A 23,250-nucleotide genomic window follows, 5' to 3' on the forward strand; every position below is an offset into this window, starting at 1 on the left:
ACGCACCGTAGGATAGTCGAGCGTTCGGCCGCTTGTTTACACATCGTATTGTGATTCAACACGCAGTCTTTTTTTTTCTAACTCAAGGTATAACTTTCTCTCACTTACCTGACATGTTATCGCTAGTTCGCTCGACCGCAAAGTAAAGTTGTCTTAGGAACTTGTCATATCTCATTTTAATGCCACTTTGGTGCCTATAACCTTGTCCCCAATTCAACGGCAACTTTTAAGCGGTCTGAAAGCAGTGAGTGCAACCGCAATGGTCTACTCCTGTTCGCCGTTGTCCCCTTTGGTCCAGATGGAATTTATGCAATGAAATGCCATTTCCCTGCCCTGCAACGTTTTTGCATGGTTTCGTATCGGTACTGTTGATGCCATCTTCTCATTTCAGAAGCCTTCTGATACTTGGCCAATACGTGCATTGAACACGGGCACCACACCTGCCCCGCTTGACCAGGATATTTACTTGCTGCAGTCGATAACGCAATCACGCCAACCCAGCATAGTCAGGTCGTTGAACTGCTTTACCATCTTGGTGCTTCTTTTGACCTTGGCTAAGCTTCTTTGGAGCGCACGACAACGGTTGTTCCATATCGACACGAGTCACCATGCCCTGCATTAGCGTTGTTCGTGTGTGTTTCAGCTGCATGTCGTAGTGGTGCCGCACACTCCCACAACAATTTGTGCATAAGTGGCACGGCATAGAGATCCTATAGTCCTTGTACATCTATACAGGAGGCGGGAAAAGGACGGATCAGTAAGATTTTGCGTGGATTACCACCGACTGTACAAGATTACACGCAAAGATGTGTATCCCTATCGCAAAGAGGTCTGGACGGCCTTGGATGTATCTGCGCTCCTGGTCGTGACAAGTGGCCATAGCTGAAACCAACCCTTAAGCAACAACAGCAAAAAAAAAAACAAGGCGTTTTTGACATTAGACAGATTATCTAACCTTAATGTGAATACTTTGCAACGTGAGCTCACCCTGTGAAGCTTCTGGCTGACCTTAATTTTCTTTTTGATCAGACAGAAAGAACGCTGCCGTTGTCGTTCTTTATTGGCGCCGACTAGCCGTCTCCTCTGGGTTGGAAATACAGATCGCAATATTAAAAAAATATAATTTATTTTTGTGCTCAGTAGCTAAGTTTCCAATAAATCAAAGGAGATTTTTATAGGATGTGACGCGCCAATACCACTGTATGATTAAGAGGCACGCCATGTTGGGGGCCTCCGGAATATTTTGTTTGTCCACCTGACATTCTTCTATGTGCACTTAATGCCAAGTAAACACGTGATTTTGTATTTTAACCAAATCAAAAATAGTAGCTGTCACAAAAAAACCCGGGAAGCCCGCCTTTGTCAAATGCGAAGCACACACATGAAGCAGTCGAGTAAATAAACATTATTCGTCTTGAGGCGTCTAAAGTGCGCTTAGACGCCTCAAGATATATATATATATATAAATATATATATATATATATATAAATATATATATATATATATATATATATATATATATATATAGAAATATATATATATATATATATATATATATTGGATGGTGCCTGTTTATTTAAAGTAAATATAGTTTTCAGATGCCTTCTTCCTATAACATTTTAGTAGAGACTGCGGGTCTTCCCACAGTCCACATCCACGACGATTATACGCAGCGCACATTCCTTGGCTGCCTCAGCGATCCCTGATCAAGACGAGAACGACGATTCCTCGGAGACTACCTCAACGATGCTTCGTCCAACTACACAGCAAGCAACAGCACCGCATCCAGCCGCTACTAACCACGCGACCCAGGCACCTTTCGGGCAGTGACAGCACTGACGTGGGAAGTGGCTTCAGGTGTACGAACGAGTGAGCACTCTGTACAACTGGTATCCGACGCTCAAGTTGGCCAATATTATTTTATGCCTTGAAGGTCCAGCTAAAGTTTGGTTTTCCAACCACGAAGAAGAGATCACGAGTTGGGACATCTGTAAACAGAAACTTATCGATCCCTTTGGCAAGCCCATTGGGCGTCGTCCTGCTGCGCAGAAAGAACTAGCGAGCCGACCCCAGTCCTGCACCGAGTCATAGGTTACATAAATACAACGTGTGCTCGCCCTGTGCCAGAAGATTGACGACAAGATGCCAGAATCTGAAAAGGTCGCGCACATCCTCAAAGGAATCGCTGATGACGCCTTCACTCTCCTCATGTTTCGAAACTTATCGACCATGGACGAAGTTATTAATGAATGCCGACGCTTCGCAGATGCGAAAAGTCGTCGTGTCACTCCACACTTTTTGGGTCTTCCCAACACGGCTGCAACATCCACCTGCGAGGACGCTCGTTTGCCAGAAAGCTCTGCTGCTTCCGACAATATCGTGCGTATCATGCACCGCGAAATCGAGGCAACATCTCCACTGTCTGACCACAACCGGTCCCCCTACGACTATCGTGCCACGATTTCTTTAATCCAGAGTGTTGTGCGTCAGGAACTGGCCAACGCTAGAATTCAGACGCTATGCCCCGTTGACCGACCTGACTTCGGACCGCCCAGTACACCTAATACGTCCGCGGACCGAACAACCACCCTTATTACCGGAACTCGGCAGAATGGCGAACTTCCGATGACAGGCCGATCTGCTTCAACTGTGGACGAGTCGGATATAACTCAAGTCATTGCCGCACTTATTGGAATTGGCAACCATGGTCGCCTTATGCCAACATCTGACACCTTCTCGGATACCGTATCACGTGGAACAAGACGATACTTCGCCATCCAGGACCGTCCAACCAAACCACTCCCCGCTGCCCTCTGACGCGTGTCCCGCTCAACTAACCGACGTCGCTCTCCCTCACTCTCATACCACCAGTCCTCGGAAAACCGACGGGCGCAGCTCCTAGAGGTGAGCCTGCTTTGACGACCCGACCCGAAATTTCTCTACACACGATACCCGGAAACAACAACTTGTTTAGAGTAAATGTTGACAGTACTTCTGTAGCAGTACTCATTGACACCGGCGCTCATATATCAGTCATGAACTCCAGCCTTTGTACTCGACTCAAGAAAGTGCTCACTCCTGCTCCGATCACTGTAGTTTTAGTAGACGATGGTGCAACACCAGCGGCCACTGGGATGTGTGCCGCCCGCATCACTGTTTCTGGATCTCATACCACTGTTCTGTTTTGCGTACTGGACCACTGCCCACAACACATCATTTTGGAACTAGATTTTCTGTCGGAGCATTACACCATAATTGACTGTTCTGTTGGTCTTGTTCAGCTCGTCCTACCACACACTGTTGGCCCTCCCCATCCTGTGCCGCCAAAGCTATGCTCCGCCGACTTTGTTCGCCTATCTTGTCGAGCTGTGACGTATATCGACGTCTCTTCTGATTCACCTGTGGTGGACGGCAATTATGTCATATCACCTCATTCTACAGTCCTGTGTTCGCTCAAGATTGTGTTCCCCCGCACCATCATCACAATGAAGGACAACGTAGCATGTCTCCTTATTGTGAACTTTGGACTTTGCTATGAAGTGCTGCCACGAGGAATATCCTTTGCAACCCTTGGCCCGGCCTGCGACTACCACATCTCCGCCCTAACAGAGAATACACCATCATTTGCCAGTATTCATTCGGACAGTACACTAGACTGCGTAACTGAAATGATTGCCTCTGATCTCCCGGCCGAACATGTGTCTACGCTTCATGGACTTCTTACGTCGTGTCAAGACGTCTTTGATCTCGACGACTGACCCCTAGGTCAAATGACTGTCGTAAAGCATCGGATCAACACGGGCGATACAAACCCAGTACACCGGTGACCCTATCGGGTTTTCTCCACCGAGCGCCACGTGATCCAGGAAGAAGTCGACAAGATGCATGCCCGGCACATCATTGAACCTTCTTGAAGTCATTGGGCTTCGCCCATTGTGCTCGTCGGAAAAAAAGACAACAGCTGGCGCTTCTGTGTCGACTACAGAAATCTTAACAATGTTACAAAAAAGTTGTGTATCCTCTGCCCAAGATAGATGACGCTCTTGACTGTCTTAGTAGAGCAAATTATTTCTTTTCAATCGACCTTCATTCCGGGTACTGGCCGATATCAGTTGATCATCTGACCATGAAACGACAGCATTTATAACTCCCGACGGGCTATATCGCTTCAGTGTAATGCCGTTCGGGTTATGCGATGCCCCGGCTACATTCGAACGAATAATAGACGATCTTGTTCACGGTTTCAAGTGGTCAATCTGGTTATTCTACCTTGGTACCCTCATTGTTTTTTCGCCGACTTTCGAAACTCACCACGAGCGTCTCCCAACAATTCTTTCGGTTTTCCGCAAAGAAAACCACCAATTAAACTCGTCGCAATGTCACTTCGGCTGCCGGCAGCTCAATGTCTTTAGACATCTTGTCGATTCTTCTGGTGTTCGTATCAACCCTGAGAAAGTCCGCGCCACCAAGGATTTTCCTGTGCCGACCTCTGCGAATGAAGTTCGAAGCTTTGTGGGCCTTTGTTCTTACCCTCGTAGATTTGTACGGAATTTCTCCGACGTCGCACGCCCGCTCATGAAGTACTCAAAAATGTGACTTTTGTGTGGGGACCTGTACAAGCCAGAGCATTCGTTGGACTGATGACCAGACTTACAACGCCACCGATTCTCGGCCACATTCACATATGCGTTCCAACGGAAGTGCGTACCGACACCAGCGGCGTCGGAATCGGAGCCGTTTCGGCACAACGACAGCATGGGTGCGAGCGCGTTATTGCATGCGCTAGCCGTATTTTATCGCCAGCAGAGCAAAATTACTCCATTATGAAACGCGAATGCTTCGCGCTCGTCTGGGCTGTGGCTAAATTTCGCCCGTATTTGTATAGATGGCAGTTCACGGTTGTCTCTAATCACCACGCCTCATGCTGTCTGTCGTATTTAAAATACCTAATGTACGTCTTGGCCGGTGGGCTCTACGGCTACCGGAATATTCCTACACTGTTGTCTGTAAATCAGGCCGCCACCATGAGGAAGCTGATTGCTTGTCGCGTCATCCAGTAGACCCAGCAGACCTTTCTGAGAGCGATGAGTGTACTTACGTTTTGGCACTTTTCGAGTTCAGCCACATTGGAGATCAGCAACGCCATGATCCTCACCTCAGAGACATAATCCTTCGGCTCAGTGGTCCCACAACTCCTCCGTCTCTCAATGTGTTCCTGCTCAAAGATGGCGTATTATATCGCTGCAGCATGCATCCTGACGAACCTGAGCTGCTGTTGGTCCTACCACAACATATGCGTCAGACTGTCCTCACACAGATGCATGATATTCCGAAAACTGGTCACCTGGGAGTTTCGAGAAGTTATGAACGCGTTCGACGTCGCTTCTTTTGGCCCGGTATTTACCGATTCATCTGCGTTACGTCGCCTATTGCAAATCCTGTCGACAACGCAAAAAAAATCAGCAATCCTTCCAGCATGCCTTCAGCCCATTCAGATCCCATCCGAACCATATTGTAGGGTAAGTCTTGACTTACTAGGACCGTTCCCTTTTTCGGCCAGTGGAAACAAGTGGATAGCAGTCGCCATGGATTACTCCACTCGGCATGCCATCACGCGGGCCCTTCCTACCAGTTGTGCGATCGACGTCGCTGACTTCCTCCTGGAAGACCTCATACTACACCGCCGCGCTCCTCGGCAACTGTTTAACGATCGAGATCGCTACTTTTTATCACAATTGATCCAATACATATTATACTCTTGCGCTACAAAGCACAAGCTCACAACGGCCTGTCACCCTCACACCAACGGGCACACAGAGGGTGTTGGGACTCCGGGTCCTGCCGGTCTCGTTTTCGGTAGCTGGCCCCGTCGCAGGATCCATCGTCCAACAATTCAGCGAGAAGAAGCGCCCGAACGAACAACAGAGATTTATTTACATGTGGAGAAGTGGTCAACTGACCCAAAGAGAGAAGAGTGAGTGTGATACAAAACGTCTTCGGCATTTTATAGCACCACGTTGTTGACACTGGGCGCCTTGTCCGCCTCGTCAGCCAATACGGTGTCCCCGGCACCTCGGCCACGAGGGAGGGGGAAACAGCTCTCACAACACATGGAGTGGCACAACCTAACACGGAGTCCATATATGGTCACGGCGCCCTAAAATGTTACCAAACATGGTCACGAACGCACAGCAGAGTCCGGAGTTCTCCCGGTGAGAGGAGGAGCCTGAATGGGGAGGTGGGGGTGGACGACCCCGTCGGTCAAGAACCGGTTCTCCCCCAAACTCTACTTGCTTGGTTCCCTAGGGCCGGTCGTAACAAGGGCTAAATAGAACCATGACGGACACACTCGCCATGTACGTTTCTTCCGACCATCGTGACTGGCACTCCGTCGTCGCATTGTGACATTTGTCTATATACGTCCCGGCATGATACTGCAGGTTTCTCGCCATTTTTCCTCCTGTATGGGCGAGAACCCACGCTGCCTTTTGACACGATCCTTTCTGACGTTAGCCACACATCAAAATATGCCCGAGATGTGATCTCTAGAGCTCTAGAGGCACGTGAGAATGCTCACGTGCGTCTGAGCGATTAGCAGGAACGATAACGACTGGTATACAATGCATGCCATTGTGATGTCTGCTTAAGTCGTAGTGACACAGTCCTTCTCTGGACACCGTCACGGCGAGTTGGCCTGTGCGAGAAGCTGACTTCGCCGTACTCGTTTCAGTACCGTGTGGGGTGCCAAGTCACCGACGTGACATATGAATTTTAACCTCTTAACAACACCACAACACACGCATATCATGAGTACCTTCAGCGGAACGCTGTGTGATGCAACCGACGACTCGACCATCAAGCTGCCCACGCCAACAACTGTGCCAGCATTCCGAACGATACCCATTTTCAAGCCAACAAACTGCATGTTCACACTGTCGCCCGTCGTTCTCGCGGTGGCCCCGAATGGCCAGGCGGCGATGTCAACCATCACTTGCACGCGGCACCTGGACTATGCATCAATTGGACGTGGACGTAGCGTGAGTTATAGCGTGCATGTAGACTCATATTTCGAACCGTCATATCATTACGTGACATTCCAGTGTATAGGCATAACGAACAATAAGGCCAGCCAGTTTTTACGCATCCATACGACAACACAGTCCAAGCCCAGAAACATAATTATATTTTGCTTTTCATAGATCAGTCACAAACAAGAACCGAAAGCAAAGGTTATTGCATACACGTGAGCTGTAATTAAATAGATTGCACTATGTAATAAAGCGCTGTCGCCAGTCGCGTTCCCGACTCGGTACTCGGTATTGAGGCACTCTTTATAGCCGAAAACTTGGTGACATCGTAAAGTTTTACCTCAAGTGTACTATATTGTTTTGATTAGTTATAACATTCCTGAAAAACGATGAACCCCCATATATGTGTCGCATATTTATTCATCGTCGTGATTCAACTACTAGTCGTCAGCATTCCAGCCCTTTCTGGTTTTGTTCACCGGGATAGTCACCGGGACTCCACACAGCTTTTCTCATAAGCTAGTAAAGACTCCATTTAAGACCACCTGTAGAGACAAACTTCGTACCAAAAACAGTGCGTATAATATTCTTAGCTAGGCATTTGCATGCTATAGATCTAGATCGATCAGTTCGGAAGAGATGAGTGTGTTAAGAAAAATTACGGTGCTCTTCAACTCTTTCTGTCCATCGCTCTATTATACACCCACATCACCATGATCACCATCAGGCTGATCATCCGTGCACGTTTGCTAAATAAGTACTGAATTGTGCGGTCTCGCATGCCAAAATCAAGATATTGCGAGGCACACGGCAGTGGAGGATTCCGAATTATTTTCACCGGCTCGGCTCCCTTGTCCTGTTTCTCACTGAAAGTATATACCCGGCGTTTTCTTTTCCTCTTTCCATGTAGTTCTCCATCCCAATGTGTCCGCCACATTATTCGGTTGTAGTAGATGCGATTGTTGCCTGAGGAGCCAAGTAAGCAAATGTATAGTCAACTTAGAGAGACTGCGTCCCATTGTAAATTCAGATAGGCTTCAGATATATAGGCGCAGCCTGCACTAATAAAAGCTCCTCAAGTCTTATCCGCACAATTGACAGTACTACCTTCTCCCGTCAGGAGGAGGAGAAAAAAGAAGGAAACGCAGGAAGGTCAACCAGACGCGCGTTCGGTTTGGTATCTTACATTGGGGTGAAGAACTAAGAGATAAAGATATAGATAAAGAAGCGAGAACGTCCAAAAAGGTACACGTGAAGAGGCTGAAGAAGGAATCGATCAGCTTCTTCGACACACCACAGAAAGAGGGGAGCTTGAGGGGCATTTTTCACTAAATTTTTAATCTGTCGCTGGTCAAGTTTTATAACATATAAATTTTCAAAGCCGCAAAGAAAATAGAAGCGGGAATAAATACGTTCCAGATAAATATCAGCCAAACACGACAGCCAACAGTGCAAAGTTGATGGGCCGGACCTAGGTCGGAGCCTAGCAGAAAGACGGATGCTCCGTCCACCTCCCCCTCCCCCCTCTAACCTTTCGTTCCCCCTTTATTTACAACTCATGCCCTTGATTTGGGGTCCCCCCCTTTTTTTGACGCTACATGCCCATAGTTTGAGGTTTCTCCGGTGTCTATTTATTTATGTTTTTCCTCTTACCCAATCCACATGCAACCCGACACCTTAGCTGCAAGGCTATTCTGGCAGGTGAGGGTTTTTTTTTTTGCTGCCTATAAATTACTGTCAGTATAGCACTGTTATTGGTACAGCACAGAGAAAACAGTTGATAGAAAGTATGGAGTTAAATTTTCATAGACATCACCAGGCTTTGACAGGGGGTGCTTCAGTAGGCACCACTACGGAATAATCTCTTGGAGTCTGGAAAAATGTGCATTTAACTTACTCAAACAAGTACGCGATGCCCAGGTAACCGAAACACTATTGTTAGTGGTATAACCAAGGTAGAAAAATCACACACACACACACACACACACATATATATATATATATATATATATATATATATATATATATATATATATATATATATATATATATATATATATATATATATATATATATATATATATATATATATATATATATATATATATATAGTCCAGTAGATCCTCCGCGAGCGGTCACAACGTGGTTTGTTTCGACGTTTCGGCCTAGAGTCTGGCCTTCATCAGGATTAAAGGTACAGTTTATTCGTGCTCAGCTTTATACAATCTCAAATCAGAGGGAAAGGAAAGAGGAAACAGACAGAAAAAAAGAAGAAGAAAAGAAAAAAAAAGGAAAAAAAGAGAAAAAGAATATAAGGTGGACTCCCCTCGGGCGCCCCCTTCCACTCTTCCTTCCACTTCCCCCTTCATCTCTCTCCCCTTTCTCCCCTGCACCTTTCTGATGTCAGTGGTCTGTGTATGCTTCCTTTCACTAACGCATTCTTCCCGACCAGACGGCGCCTCCTGGCACTGGCGGTTCGGTGTGGGGCAAAAAAGAGCTTTTTTAGGAAGTTCTAAGCCTTTAACTACTCGGAGCCCCGTCAACATTTCGTCGTAGAAAGAGGGGTACCGCGTATTGGGGCAGAGGCTGGTAAGCGGGCATTTTAGGAAGTTTTAAGCCTTTAACTACTCGGGGTCCCGTCAACATTTCGTCGTAGAAAGAGGGGTTCCGCGTATTGCAGCAGAGGCTGGTACGCGGGCGCGATGCAAATTCCTTGCCCGCTTCTGGATTACGCGTGCAGTGGGGGCCTCCCGGCTGTGCACAGGGTTGCTGTTGGGCATGTCATGCATGGCACAATTGATTGGGTAGTAAAATAAAACAGAAAACAGACGACTGCTGCACTTAGGAAGAGTAGTTACAGTTGGAATTGTTTTGAGTTGTCCAGTGCCCTTCGCAGCTGCAGTGCCGTGAACTCAGTTACTATTTTCATTATTGCCGTTATTGTTTTCTAATGCTTTAATTGCTGCAAGTTTTCCAGGATTCTCATTTATTCCTCTAGAGAGGGTGTTAAATCGGTGGATAAGGTATGACTCTCGTTGTTCACGTTCTCGATTTGATTTAAATCCCGTCTCTAAAAGTGTTACAAGCTGCCACTCTAGCGTCGCCAGCGCGAAGTCGGCGACGGGAATGACAGCAGGTTGGTTCGTTCCGTACGCAAGCAGAGACAGTGAATAGATCAGAGACGTGGGAAAGCAAAACAAACTTTACTCTAGTGATATTGCAGCAACACGGGATCTAATACAACACTTCAATACAACTAACAAAATACATCGACACTTGATACAACTAAAGAAATATATAACAGAAACAATAAATCAGCTTACGAGAGAGAACTATTACAAACTACACAACTAACGCACAGAACTACAGAGGAGAAAGTTCGAAGATATAAACAGGTGAAGGCATACGTGTGATGACCGGCAGCGTTGTGTCCCCGACGATCGGAAGCGAGAAGTCGAAGAGAGTTCTGGCACGACTGCGATGTCGGCGGTGTTGCAACGCTGGTGGCTCCGGGAGGCTAGTGCTTGCAGGTGACTTCGAGCAGGTTGAGCTAACTCGAGGCGAAATCCCGATGTCTACGTTGCAGACGTTAATATCGCGTCACAACTAGACGAACGGCTAAGTTTAGGTGGCCAGCCGATACAGAGCCACACTAAAAACTTCTAGAAGAGATGCTTGTTGATCTGTTTCTACACCATGTTGGTCAGCGACTAGTCTGCCTAGCAGGGCAAAATCCTGCGCTTAAATCCCCCTCGTGTCTCCTCGCTCTCTTCCTTGGGGACAAGAGACCTCTACCTGGGTCCAATCATGCGCGTTTAATTGAGGGGAAACTCCGCCCCAAAAATATTTTGACCCCACCCCTTTTTAATAGGGAGAGGGCCCGCAACTAGCGAGAGTGACAACCTGTCGGGTTGTTGTCATACGGCTTGGCCACCAGAGCGTTTCCCACGCTTTTCCCCATGGGAACGGTCAACCACTTAGCTCTCAGCCGGGCGTCTTGTAGTCTAATCCTTGTTCGGGGTATACCGCGGCCTTCTACGACCTTGCAGACGTCGCCACGGTTACAAAAGGATTAACTATCGGCGGCGACGTTCTAAGGAGAGCACCCCATTTTGCACTTATCGGTTCCCTTTCAGGTGCCGCAGTTTCTCACGGTCAGTCGGGGAGTACGGCGCCCGTTAATTGCCGTGACGCGGTGTCGCCGAAAATAGCCGTCCGTGACATTGCCCCCCACTTTCAGAATGTTATTCATAACATTTGTTCACACGGAGGGGAATTTTTTCGGCAACAAGGAACAAAGCACCACCAATAAGGGAGGCATGAGGACTGTCCCTCTCATACACAACATACATAGGCCGAGTGCATCAAAGTAACAACAAGAGAAAAAAAAAACAAATTGTTAGAGTGCCAGCCTCAGTTACACGCAACAATATCAAGGCGCCATACAGACAAGAAGAGGAAATAGCCGTGTACGGCAGCCATCAATACAGAATACACTGCACGAATGTATACTACAAAATAAAACGGAACAGGTGCGCTCCTCAACTGTAGCGCAATCCTTCAATGTGCATTACAGCAAGTAAAAACAATCAATGCACCAAGCAAAAAGAAAACTCAAAATACACTTGTTATACAATGAAATACGTGCATACAAACAGAAAACAACCGACGGAAGGAAAAAAAAAACATGCTCATAGACCTCAAGTGTCAATGCGCGCAACGACAACTGTACCGGGTCACGCCAATCTTAATCAATTTACAAAATCATTCGGTTTATGCTAACATCTTCCTCCTTAAATGCCAATTCACGCCATATCCACATGACAGTGAAGGCATGCGACATAACACTAAACCTATGAACACTAGAAAAATAACACATTTTCTTGGTTTTTACCTTTATGCAAATTTTCGCACAATGATTAAATTACTTCGATGCTATTTTTCAGCCTTTGGTTCGGCGATTTCCCTTTTAAAAAAAATTACACCGCATCACGTAACTTCCAAAATTTAAAAGACTTGAATACACATCTTGGCGTACAACTGAGTAACAATATTTAACACGCCTGTGCAAAAGTTACTAGAACTGACCGTTCCCCCTTTCTCAACTAGATTCTTTTGAATCGCACACGATGAGGTCGTGGTGCGGGCAGTTTTCGAGCACGCAAGAAGCTACAAAATGCACAAACTCTAAGCAGTGCACTGCCATCATACCTCATTTTACTCTTGGGCCTGTTCCCCTCAGGAATTTGAAAGGGACGCCAGAAACAGGAGGAAAACTGGGGCCACTGTCCCTTTGTGTTCGCCCCGACGCGGTTTTTAGCTTTTGTGATCTTTCGACTTTGACCCTTTGGACAAGGTCGCCTTCCTGAAGTTGTCGAACTAAAACGCGCCTTTCCTTTGGGTAAAGCACCTCGTTTCTCCCCTCTACACCTGGCTCGCCGCTTGTGCTTCCCTGAACGCCACCATTGACGTTCCTTGAAACGGACTAATGGCCTACCCTCTCGTCTTTCTTGCGACTGAGTGGGGCCTGACCTAGGCTTGCGCAGCGCAGTGCGCTACCGCTTCTTTCGTTTTCGGCGATGTTTGCTTGCCCCCTTTCTCTCGATGCCATCATCAAGTCGCGTCGGGAACTGAGGGGTTGGGAAGCTCGTTGGAGCTTGTGCTACATTTTTCCCCACGCTCAAACATTTTGAACTCGGTGTCATGACGGACCGCCGGGCCAAATTATCTTTGTTAACGCTGATAGAATCATTAACTGGGCCCTCTGCGGTGACATCGCTGCACTCCTGAACTGTCGCGTTCGCACTGTGTTTAGCCACTGTGCTAACCCTATCTGCATGTGACGATCTCGAGACGTCCTCTCGAGGCATGAGGATGGTTTCCAGCTTCTTACTGAGTCCATTAGGGCTGCTGGCACACACCTCATCCTCGCTAGGACCGTTTTTTGATACTGTCTCTACCTCGAGACCAGCCAAGGCCTCGTTCTCTGCATCATTTATATGGATGCATTCGAGAATATGCGGGCCCTTTTCTAGCGCGATTTCTGGTTCTGGCGTTTCATGACGCGCTTCAATGTCCAACGCTATCCGACGCGCCTTGCTTTCAGACTCTTGTCTTTCTGTTTCGCGCTTTCTTTCAGACTCTTGTCTGAGCTGCTCTTCTTTTGTCCAGACAGAAGTTCCAAACATCCAGAACCTATCTGCCTTAACTACCTCGTTGTTGGCGTTCTGCTGACTGAGTCGCGCAACAGCTTCATTTGCCTCGCAAGGCAGAACCGTGAGTAGCCCTTGACACCATGTGTCTCGCTCAACTGACAGTTCCTCGCCGGCATCGCCGTGCTCACTGCTGGATCGGCTCACCCTGCTACCCTCAATGAGGCGAATCTTTAATTGCAGTAACTGCACTTCCCGTTCTCCAGCTTCCCTTGCCGCTTCTCGTTCTTTCGCCCTTTCTTTTTCCCTTTTCTCCTGGGCCCGTGCCCGCTCTTCTCTGGCTAAAGCCTGCGCCTGTTCCTGCTGCTCCTTAACACATTGTCTCAGTTCGGCGCCCTCGAGGCCTAACTGTTTACCGTACGCGAGCCACTTATTAAAATTCATCCACTCCATACTGCAACTGTCACTATAACGCCACTAAAAAACCAGCGCAATCATATGCAGGATGCAACCGCTTAAACTGTGCGGCTCTATCACCACGCTCTCCGCACGGTTCTCGTTCACCCCTCACTGTCTTACTCTTGTACGGAACGTCCTGTCTCGCGGACGCCAGTTTTGTTACAAGCTGCCACTCTAGCGTCGCCAGCGCGAAGTCGGCGACGGGAATGACAGCAGGTTGGTTCGTTCCGTACGCAAGCAGAGACAGTGAATAGATCAGAGACGTGGGAAAACAAAACAAACTTTACTCTAGTGATATTGCAGCAACACGGGATCTAATACAACACTTCAATACAACTAACAAAATACATCGACACTTGATAAAACTAAAGAAATATATAACAGAAACAATAAATCAGCTTACGAGAGAGAACTATTACAAACTACACAACTAACGCACAGAACTACAGAGGAGAAAGTTCGAAGATATAAACAGGTGAAGGCATACGTGTGATGACCGGCAGCGTTGTGTCCCCGACGATCGGAAGCGAGAAGTCGAAGAGAGTTCTGGCACGACTGCGATGTCGGCGGTGTTGCAACGCTGGTGGCTCCGGGAGGCTAGTGCTTGCAGGTGACTTCGAGCAGGTTGAGCTAACTCGAGGCGAAATCCCGATGTCTACGTTGCAGACGTTAATATCGCGTCACAACTAGACGAACGGCTAAGTTTAGGTGGCCAGCCGATACAGAGCCACACTAAAAACTTCTAGAAGAGATGCTTGTTGATCTGTTTTTACACCATGTTGGTCAGCGACTAGTCTGCCTAGCAGGGCAAAATCCTGCGCTTAAATCCCCCTCGTGTCTCCTCGCTCTCTTCCTTGGGGACAAGAGACCTCTACCTGGGTCCAATCATGCGCGTTTAATTGAGGGGAAACTCCGCCCCAAAAATATTTTGACCCCACCCCTTTTTAATAGGGAGAGGGCCCGCAACTAGCGAGAGTGACAACCTGTCGGGTTGTTGTCATACGGCTTGGCCACCAGAGCGTTTCCCACGCTTTTCCCCATGGGAACGGTCAACCACTTAGCTCTCAGCCGGGCGTCTTGTAGTCTAATCCTTGTTCGGGGTATACCGCGGCCTTCTACGACCTTGCAGACGTCGCCACGGTTACAAAAGGATTAACTATCGGCGGCGACGTTCTAAGGAGAGCACCCCATTTTGCACTTATCGGTTCCCTTTCAGGTGCCGCCGTTTCTCACGGTCAGTCGGGGAGTACAGCGCCCGTTAATTGCCGTGACGCGGTGTCGCCGAAAATAGCCGTCCGTGACAAAAAGCGTTACTGATAGTTTGTCGAATGCATGGTCGAGAAGATTCAGATGTTTTGATAGAGGTAGACTTGGGTCTGATTTCGCATGGGGTCTGTGATTATTGAAGCGAATCCTAAATGGTGTTTCTGATTGTCTGATGTACTGCATACCACACACGTTGCATTCGAGTAGGTATACCACCTTAGAGGAATCGCATGTTAGGTTTCCTCGTATGTTAATCAAAAACTTGGATTGTGTGCTGGTTGCTTTGTGTGTTTCTCGCATCACCTTACATACAAGACATCGTGGCTTTAAAGAAGGTCGGCTTGAATTATTGGGGGGTGATGTGTTAATTAGAGAGTGGACAAGTGTGTCTTTGAGGTTACGTGGTCGTCGGTAAACGACGCCTGGGGCGGATGGAAATGCGCGTTTCAGACGTTCACTTTGTTCCAGAATGTTGTAATGTCGTTTAAGGATTTTGTTTACATTGGAGAAGTTTGTGCTGTAAGTCAAGCAGAGGTTTGCTCGTTGTGGGTCTTCTTGCAGTGGTCACTTCATAAGTAAGTCTTCACGCTTTAGTTTTCGCGCTTTTTGAACAGGGTCATTAATTATATGTGGGGGGTATTTTTGTTTCTCGAGCATAAGTTTTTGCCTCTGTGAGCTCGTGTCAAAGTCAGTGTCTCTAGAGCAGATTCGCTTAAACCGGTGAGCCTGGCTGTATGGAATACTGTTTTTACAGAGGCGTGGGTGAGGCCGCATGTGTCAGAGATATGGTTCACATTTACAGAGATATGGTTCACATTTGGAGCTGAGGCGCTGAGGCCGCATGTGTCAAAATTAGATTAGTCCGCGAACAGGCGTCTGTGCATAATCACATCTAATCTGTGCATGGCGTCTGTGCATAATCACAGACGCCATCAAACGTGCAGAAGAGCTTGACCGTTCAGACCTGCTGAGTACTAACAAAAGACCCCAAGACTGTTCGCGGACTAATCTAATTTTGACACATGCGGCCTCAGCTCCAAATGTGAACCATATCTTAAAGAAACATTTCAACATATTAATACAGAGCGAGCGGCTCAAAGGAATCTTTACAGAACAACCACGCGTGGTCTACCGGCGGTCGCGGAACCTTCGTGATTTACTAACCTCATCTAAAACCACGTGTTCACATCATGAAGGCTGTCATCCCTGGAACAAACCACGTTGCAAAGTGTGCGCGCACATTACGACATCTAAAACAGTTTTAAGTACATCGTCCAGTTTTTCTTTAAAGATAAATGGGAACTACACGTGTGATAGTATAAACGTCATCTATCTTCTCGAGTGTTCAACATGCGGAGCTCAGTACATAGGTCAAACAGAGACAAGTTTCAGAATTCGTTTTAATAATCACCGTGCACATGCGTAGGACTTTGTCGCTAAGGCCTTCGCCTTAGCGACAAAGTCCTACGCTGGAAGCGCTACATCTAGAAAGCTCAGGGCGAGACAGAAACCCGCCAATCTGATAGGGTGCCTTTTAATAGGGAGCTCTGGAGTCATTACTAATCACACAACACATGTGCTTAGCGGGGCTTGGCAGTGACTCCGCTCCCGCTCAACTCCGCCCTGCCACCTGTGTCACCACCTCTACCTTCCCCTCCCCCCCACCTTCCTATGTTATGTATATAGGAAAGAAGATGAGGATGAGCGCGTAGGATCGGAGAACAAAGAGAATGATGTCAAGGCATCGGATGCATCGTTTCTGTATGTTCTAAATACAACATATTGGTGACGAGATTTCAACCCATGTAAGAGCAACGTTCCTGCTGATTTCTGCTGCACTGCTGCATCATCACAATGAGCGTTCTGGGATTACAACTACCACCACCTTTCCTGCTTTCGCCTGGTCATCCGGTTGTCCAATGTGACCAGTAGAAGCAGGCCTTCCAGACGTACATGGTGGCTTCTGGAGCGTCAGATCTTCCAGCCGACCGCCGGAAAGCGATCCTGCTCACCTGTCTTGGAATGGAGGGGCAGCGGATCTTCTTCACATTGAAGCCGGCGGACTTGCAGTCTGGCTCTGCTACCACCGCTATTCCCAGCTCTTCGGGTACAGGCGACACCGGCTCGACAAACGATGCGTATGACTCTACAATTGCCTTGATTTCGGGCCATTTTAAGCGTTCAGTCAACGTCATCGTGGCTCGACAACGGTTCAGTCGCCTGCTCAGCATGCAGGTGAGACAGTGGAAGATTACATCACTGCTTTGCGAATTCTTATCACTGACTGTATTTTGGAAGTCTAGCTGATGAGGTGTTACGTGACCAGCTCGTCTCGAAGACTACGAATCATCAGTTACGTGAGCGTTTACTTTTTGAAGGCTCCTCACTGACACTCTCACGAGATATTACACTCGCTAACCAGTACGAACAAGCCGTGAGCCAAGCTAAAAAATTTCGCGACGATGCTTCAGTTCGCCACGTTAAAAAAGGTGCAAAGCTCTTCTCTGCCTCCAGAACGAATAAATGAATGTACATGCTGTGCTAAGTGTAAAGCCAAACCAATGAGGTATCCTGTACAAGGCATCGAAAACTTTGGAGCTTGTTATCGTTGTGGGGTGGCTGATCACCTAACAGATAAGGCTGCATGTAAGACTCGCCGGCGCAGATGTCGTCTCTGCGAGAAGATTGGACACTTAGACGGTATGTACAGGTCATCTGGCTACTCTGCTAAAGTTCGACAAGCTGATGACAACACTAGCTCTCATTGTAGCAGCAAAACAGTTTTTGTTGTCAAGGGACACGAGCATGGCATTTACGCATCAATCGCAGTGGAAGGTCACACTATATTGTTTGTAGTTTATACGGGATCTTCTGTCACTATTTAGGCCGAAGAACTCTATTGTCAGTATTTTGCGAGCACTTGCCCTTTGAAGTCGACCTCAGTGCAACTTTGCAACTACTCCAAGTCAAAGATAACAGTTCGAGGATGTTTTGTTGCTTGAGCTGCGTTTCAAGACAGAACTAATTGCATTAGTATGTATGTTGTATCGGAGGGCACCTCTGTATTGGGCTTAGATGCCATTGCGGTGCTGCAGATGAACATTGAAGGTAAATCACTTCAATGCCTTGCATTGTCCTGCAGCACTCCTACATGCAGCGTGACAAAAACTCACGCGAACGCGTCGTTGCTTACGCAAGTCGTGCTTTTACCGCTCCAAAAAAGAGCAACACTATCACCGAGCAGGAGTGCCTTGCTGTTGTTTGGGCAGTGCAAAGATTCCGACCATATCTTCACGGCCGTCATTTTACCGTCGTGACCGACCATAACGCCCTATGCTGGCTTTCATCGCTGAAAAACTTATCGGGTCGCCTTGGTCGCTGGGCGCTTCGCTTACAGGAGTATGATTTCGATGTCACCTACAGATCTGGGAAGAAGCATCAAGATGCTGATGCTCTATCGCGCTGTCCTTTGCCCAGCGGAAGCAATTCCCCATCGATACTCCAAAACAACAGCACCTCTCCAATCGCAGCACTAAGTTCATCACCTGCCACCCTATCCGTCCTTGTTTCACAACAACGTGTCGACCCATACTGCCGCACCATTGTTGACCGCTTGACCGGCTCTACTACTCCTCCAAACGCCAGACTCCGTCGACAACTTAAACAATTTCAGCTTGTCGGTGATGCTTTATGTCGCTACGTTTACCACATCAATGGCAACAAGTGGGTACCCGTCATCCCACGTTCTCTGCAACGTGAAGTTCTGGAAGCCTTTCATGATGATCCAACCGGTGCTCATCTAGGCTCCCACAAGACTTACGACAAAATACGAAGTCGTTGTTTTTGGCCTGGCCTCTCTTCAGCCGTGGCTAAGTACGTCGCCTCCTGTGTCCATTGCCAACGGCGAAAACGACCGACAACTGCTCCGGCTGGCTTAATGCAACCACTTCCTTGTCCCGCCTCACCTTTTGAAGTCGTTGGAATCGACTTGTATGGCCCTCTTCCTATATCATCCAATGGGAATCGCTGGATTGTCACGGCAGTCGACCACCTTACCCGCTACGCAGAAACAGCTTCTATACCATCTGGGACTGCCACTGAGATCGCCGATTTCTTTCTTCGCCACATCTTTTTGCGTCATGGAGCTCCACGCATTCTCCTCAGTGATCGTGGCAAAGTCTTCCTATCTTCCATTGTCGAGCAAGTTTTGCGTGCCTCGAACACTGTTCACAAGACCACTTCTAGCTACCACCCGCAGACCAACGGATTGACTGAACGGTTTCATCGGACCCTATCGGACATGATCGCCATGTACATTCACCCCGACCACACGAACTGGGATGCAATTCTACCCTTCGTGACATTCGCCTATAATACGGCTGCTCAACGCAATACCGGCTTTTCTCCATTTTTTCTCGTCCATGGTCGCTCGCCGAGTTTCGCTCTGGATGTCTTTTTCCTTTCGGCCCCTGCACCCTCGACGGCTCCTTTCTCTGAAGAATTCCTATCTCGTCTCGCACACTGCCGTCACCAGGCCCGTGTTAACAACGGCCTCTCTCAAGACACTCGAAAATCTCGCTACGACTCGTCTCGCCGTGTTGTGAGTTTTTCCCCTGGTGACGAAGTTCTTCTATGGACTCCACTACGCGTCCCCGGCCTATGCGACAAATTCATCAGTCGCTTCATTGGGCCATACACGGTGGTCGAACAGACATCTCCTGTCAATTACCGCGTTTCTCCTCTTAGCGCTAGTCCTGATCATCGTTGCCGAGGAACAGAGATAGTGCACGTCTCTCGTTTAAAGCCTTATGCGCGACGCATTTCATAATACTGTCAAGCGACCAGGCGGCCGCTTTCACCGCGCGGGGGAATTAGTGTGAGCGCGACAAGCGAATGACTCTTTATTCTCTTTGTAATCATCATCACCTGTACATCTTCTTCATCTAAGAATATCATCACCGGCGTGATTGAGCTCGAGCCTGGCCGAATAAACCGGTTCCTCACAATATAGATAAAGAGGAGGGAACATGCAAAAAGGCACACGTGAAGAGGCTGAAAAAGTAATGGATCAGCTTCTTCGACACACATCAGAAAAAGGGGCGTTTGAAGGACATTTTTCACTGAACGTTAATTCATCTGTCACTGGTCAAGTTTTATAACACACCAATTTTAAAAGCCTGAAAGGAAATAAAAGCGGAAATAAATGAGTCCCAGATAAATGGCAGCTAAACACGACAGCCAACAGTCAAATGTTGACGGGCGTGGACCTAGGTCGGTGCCTAGCAGAGGGACGGAAACTCCATCCCCCCCGCCCCCCGTGCCCCCCTTACTTTATTTGACACTTATGCTCATGATTCGGGGTTACTGCGACGTCTTTTTAGGGGCGAAGCTCCTTATGGCGTGGCTTGTGCGTCCCTCGTAGTACGTAACCACCAGTGGCACATACACGAAATAGCGGTCCTTACGATTTTGACCTCCAAGATGGTTCCGGTGAGAGATTTCTTCTGTGCATTGTTGAACAATAAAAGATAGTGCTCAATGCACATGTTAATGGCTGCTAAGGGGGAATGAGAGACAGGAGCATTCGGCCTTTATGTAACGCGCACGCTGCGATCCCCATTAGCAGCTATTGGCATGTACATTGAGCACGATCTGACAAGAAAGGGTTGCTACGTTATACTCGCTGGGTGTAACCTCCTTGGTTTTAGAAAGGTTTAGCGAGCGTTGGGCCGCATAGCCATGAATACAGTGAACTAGTATATACCATGAACTCGAGGTGGTTAAAGGTGGGAAGTAAACCCGAAGCGCAAGCCGTAAGAAAGTGTGCATGTGCCACCTCCCGTTTAGTCCTTGAAATGTCTGCTGGATGGCGGTGCTTCTACATGGAGAATATATGATGAAAAGATGCGAGATGGTGGTACTTGGAGTGCTGAATAGATGGACGAATGGACACACAGACAGATGCATGGATGGACGCATGAACGGACGCAGGCGCGGATGTATGGACGAAGGCAGGGACGGACGCACGAACATACGCACGCACGGACGGGTGGATGGATGCATGGACGGTTACACAGACGTACGCAGGGACGGACGGAAGTAAGAAGGAATGGACGGACGAATGCTTCGCCCCACCCCCATCATTCACTCCGTGAATATGCTGCCATTTTTTTTATCTTACCCAACCACTTGAAATCCGACACCTTAGCTGCAAGGCTATTCTGGCAGGTGAGGGTTTTTTTGGCAGCCAATAAATCAGCGTCAATATAGCAGTGTTAATGGTACAGCACAGACATAACAGTTGATGGAAAGTATGTCATTGATTCTCCATAGGCACCACCAGGCTTTGACAGGGGGTGCTTCAGTACGCACCGCTATAGAGTAATCTCTTGAAGTTTGGAGAAATGGGCATTTAACTTACTCAAACAAGTACGCCATACCCAGGTAACTGAAATACTATTGTTGGTGGTATAACGGATGTAGAAAAATTATATATAATATGCATCCTGAGGCCTATTTCTTGTCAGAAGTAGAAGTGTTATTTATCTGAAAGCCTAACTACAACAGAATGTGCCTTGGGATGCTTATATCATGTTTGAATCTCCACAAAACAGGGGCACAAAAAATGTCAAAATGTCCAAGGCATTAAATTTGGGGAATACACAATCAGAACCATGTGCTGGAAAGTTCGAAATAAGAGATGAATGATTCATGTGAAAAAAAAAGGAAGGAACTATGCTCGGCGACAACCTTTCTTGGCACTGAAAGGAAAGCTACGGAGTTAAATCACCTGTATCCTACCGCCAGTTAAGGTAGTTCCAACGATGCACCCGTAGTTTCAACGGGAAGTATAAATGTTCCTCCTTTATTTTGTGCGAGCTATTTGAGACAGGATGCAGCTCACATCTGTAAGATATTCCTATTTCTTTTAATTTATCTGTTGTGTCTTTGCGTTTTTGAACACGAGAAAAAATCCCGCCTTTTTAGTGCAGTTCAAACGCTAAGCTGCGTTTGCGTCTGCATGAAACGCTGATGGTGCGTTCCGTCAAATTCCACAGCGTTAAGCCCGAAACAAATGCAGCGTTTTTCCGGCGTTTCGTAAGCCAGCGTCACTCGGCGTCAACGCTGCCAGTGACGGTGGCTGAAACGTCCCCTTCTGGACGATTCAGATATCTGCAGCGCCGACGCCGACGCCGGAAGCAAGTCGACGAATGGAGAACGAATCAGCGCACGGCTGCCACCGACTTCCGCTGCGTAACAGCATCGTTTACTTCTGTCCAAATGTGTGTCAGCCGCCTGGGATCTATGAAATCGTCGCCGTGCTCTGTGTGACCCGAAAATTCTCAACTGATGCTTGTATGTGATCTAGATTTTTTTTTTCAGAAGTTTTGACATGAAGCGCTCGGGATTTTTTCGAACCGTTTTCGAACTCCATACTCGAGTTTATCGGTAGGGTTAGAAGGCGTGAGTGTATTTGCTGAATACGTGGCCTCAAAGACGTAAAACAACTTCCAATCTCAAGGCCGTATATTGTGAGTTTCTGGTTCTTCCTATTCTCAACAGCTTGCACTAGAAGTAAAAAAAAAAAAATTTCGGTGGTACTCTGATCTGTTTTTCTCACCTCAGAACTGCAATTAAGACACGAAACCGGTTTTCAGGTATATTTCTTGATGCCGCGTTGACGGACACTGCACGCTGCTTTGCGGGTCTCGGGTTCATTTTCTTCGACACACTTTGCGCGCTTAGTTGACGGTGGCCTTGGCGCTCCTCACGTGGTTCGCCAGCCTCTCTTGGGGCGTTGACGCGATGACGCCGAGGGAAGGGGTGCTGGGAAAACGCTGGCAGAAACGCTGCATAGTTTACGGCTTTAAGAGACGCGCGCCAAAACGGACTACTTCGCGTCGTGCTACATGTGCGGAAGCTCCGCCTCCGTAGCTTTCCCTTCAGTGCGAATAAAAGTTTTCGCCGATAATTGGCGTTGTTTGTTTATGACATGTGAGGTCTTTTCTTTTTTTTAAGGTGATAGTCTTACTTGGGGACCATCGACGGAAAAATTTTGGTCCGTCTGTCGATACATTGGTCTGTTTGTCCAGCCTTAGCGATACCTCAAATGGCACCAAACGGCTGACCCCATCCGCAGCACCCACAGATATTGCTCAAGCTTCAGCATTCATAGTTGTGTGATTGTCAATTAAAAAGCAATTATTGCGCATATCTGAGGCGCCATAATAGCACGTCGATGTTTTGTATGTGTGCCTTTATACTAGAAGAGGCACACACAAGTAACTGTAAAGACTGTAGCGTTTATCGCGCTGCTCTGACAGCGCAACACGATGCTCAAAAGG

This window comes from Rhipicephalus microplus, chromosome X (assembly GCF_043290135.1).
Source record: "Rhipicephalus microplus isolate Deutch F79 chromosome X, USDA_Rmic, whole genome shotgun sequence".
NCBI lineage: Eukaryota > Metazoa > Arthropoda > Arachnida > Ixodida > Ixodidae > Rhipicephalus > Rhipicephalus microplus.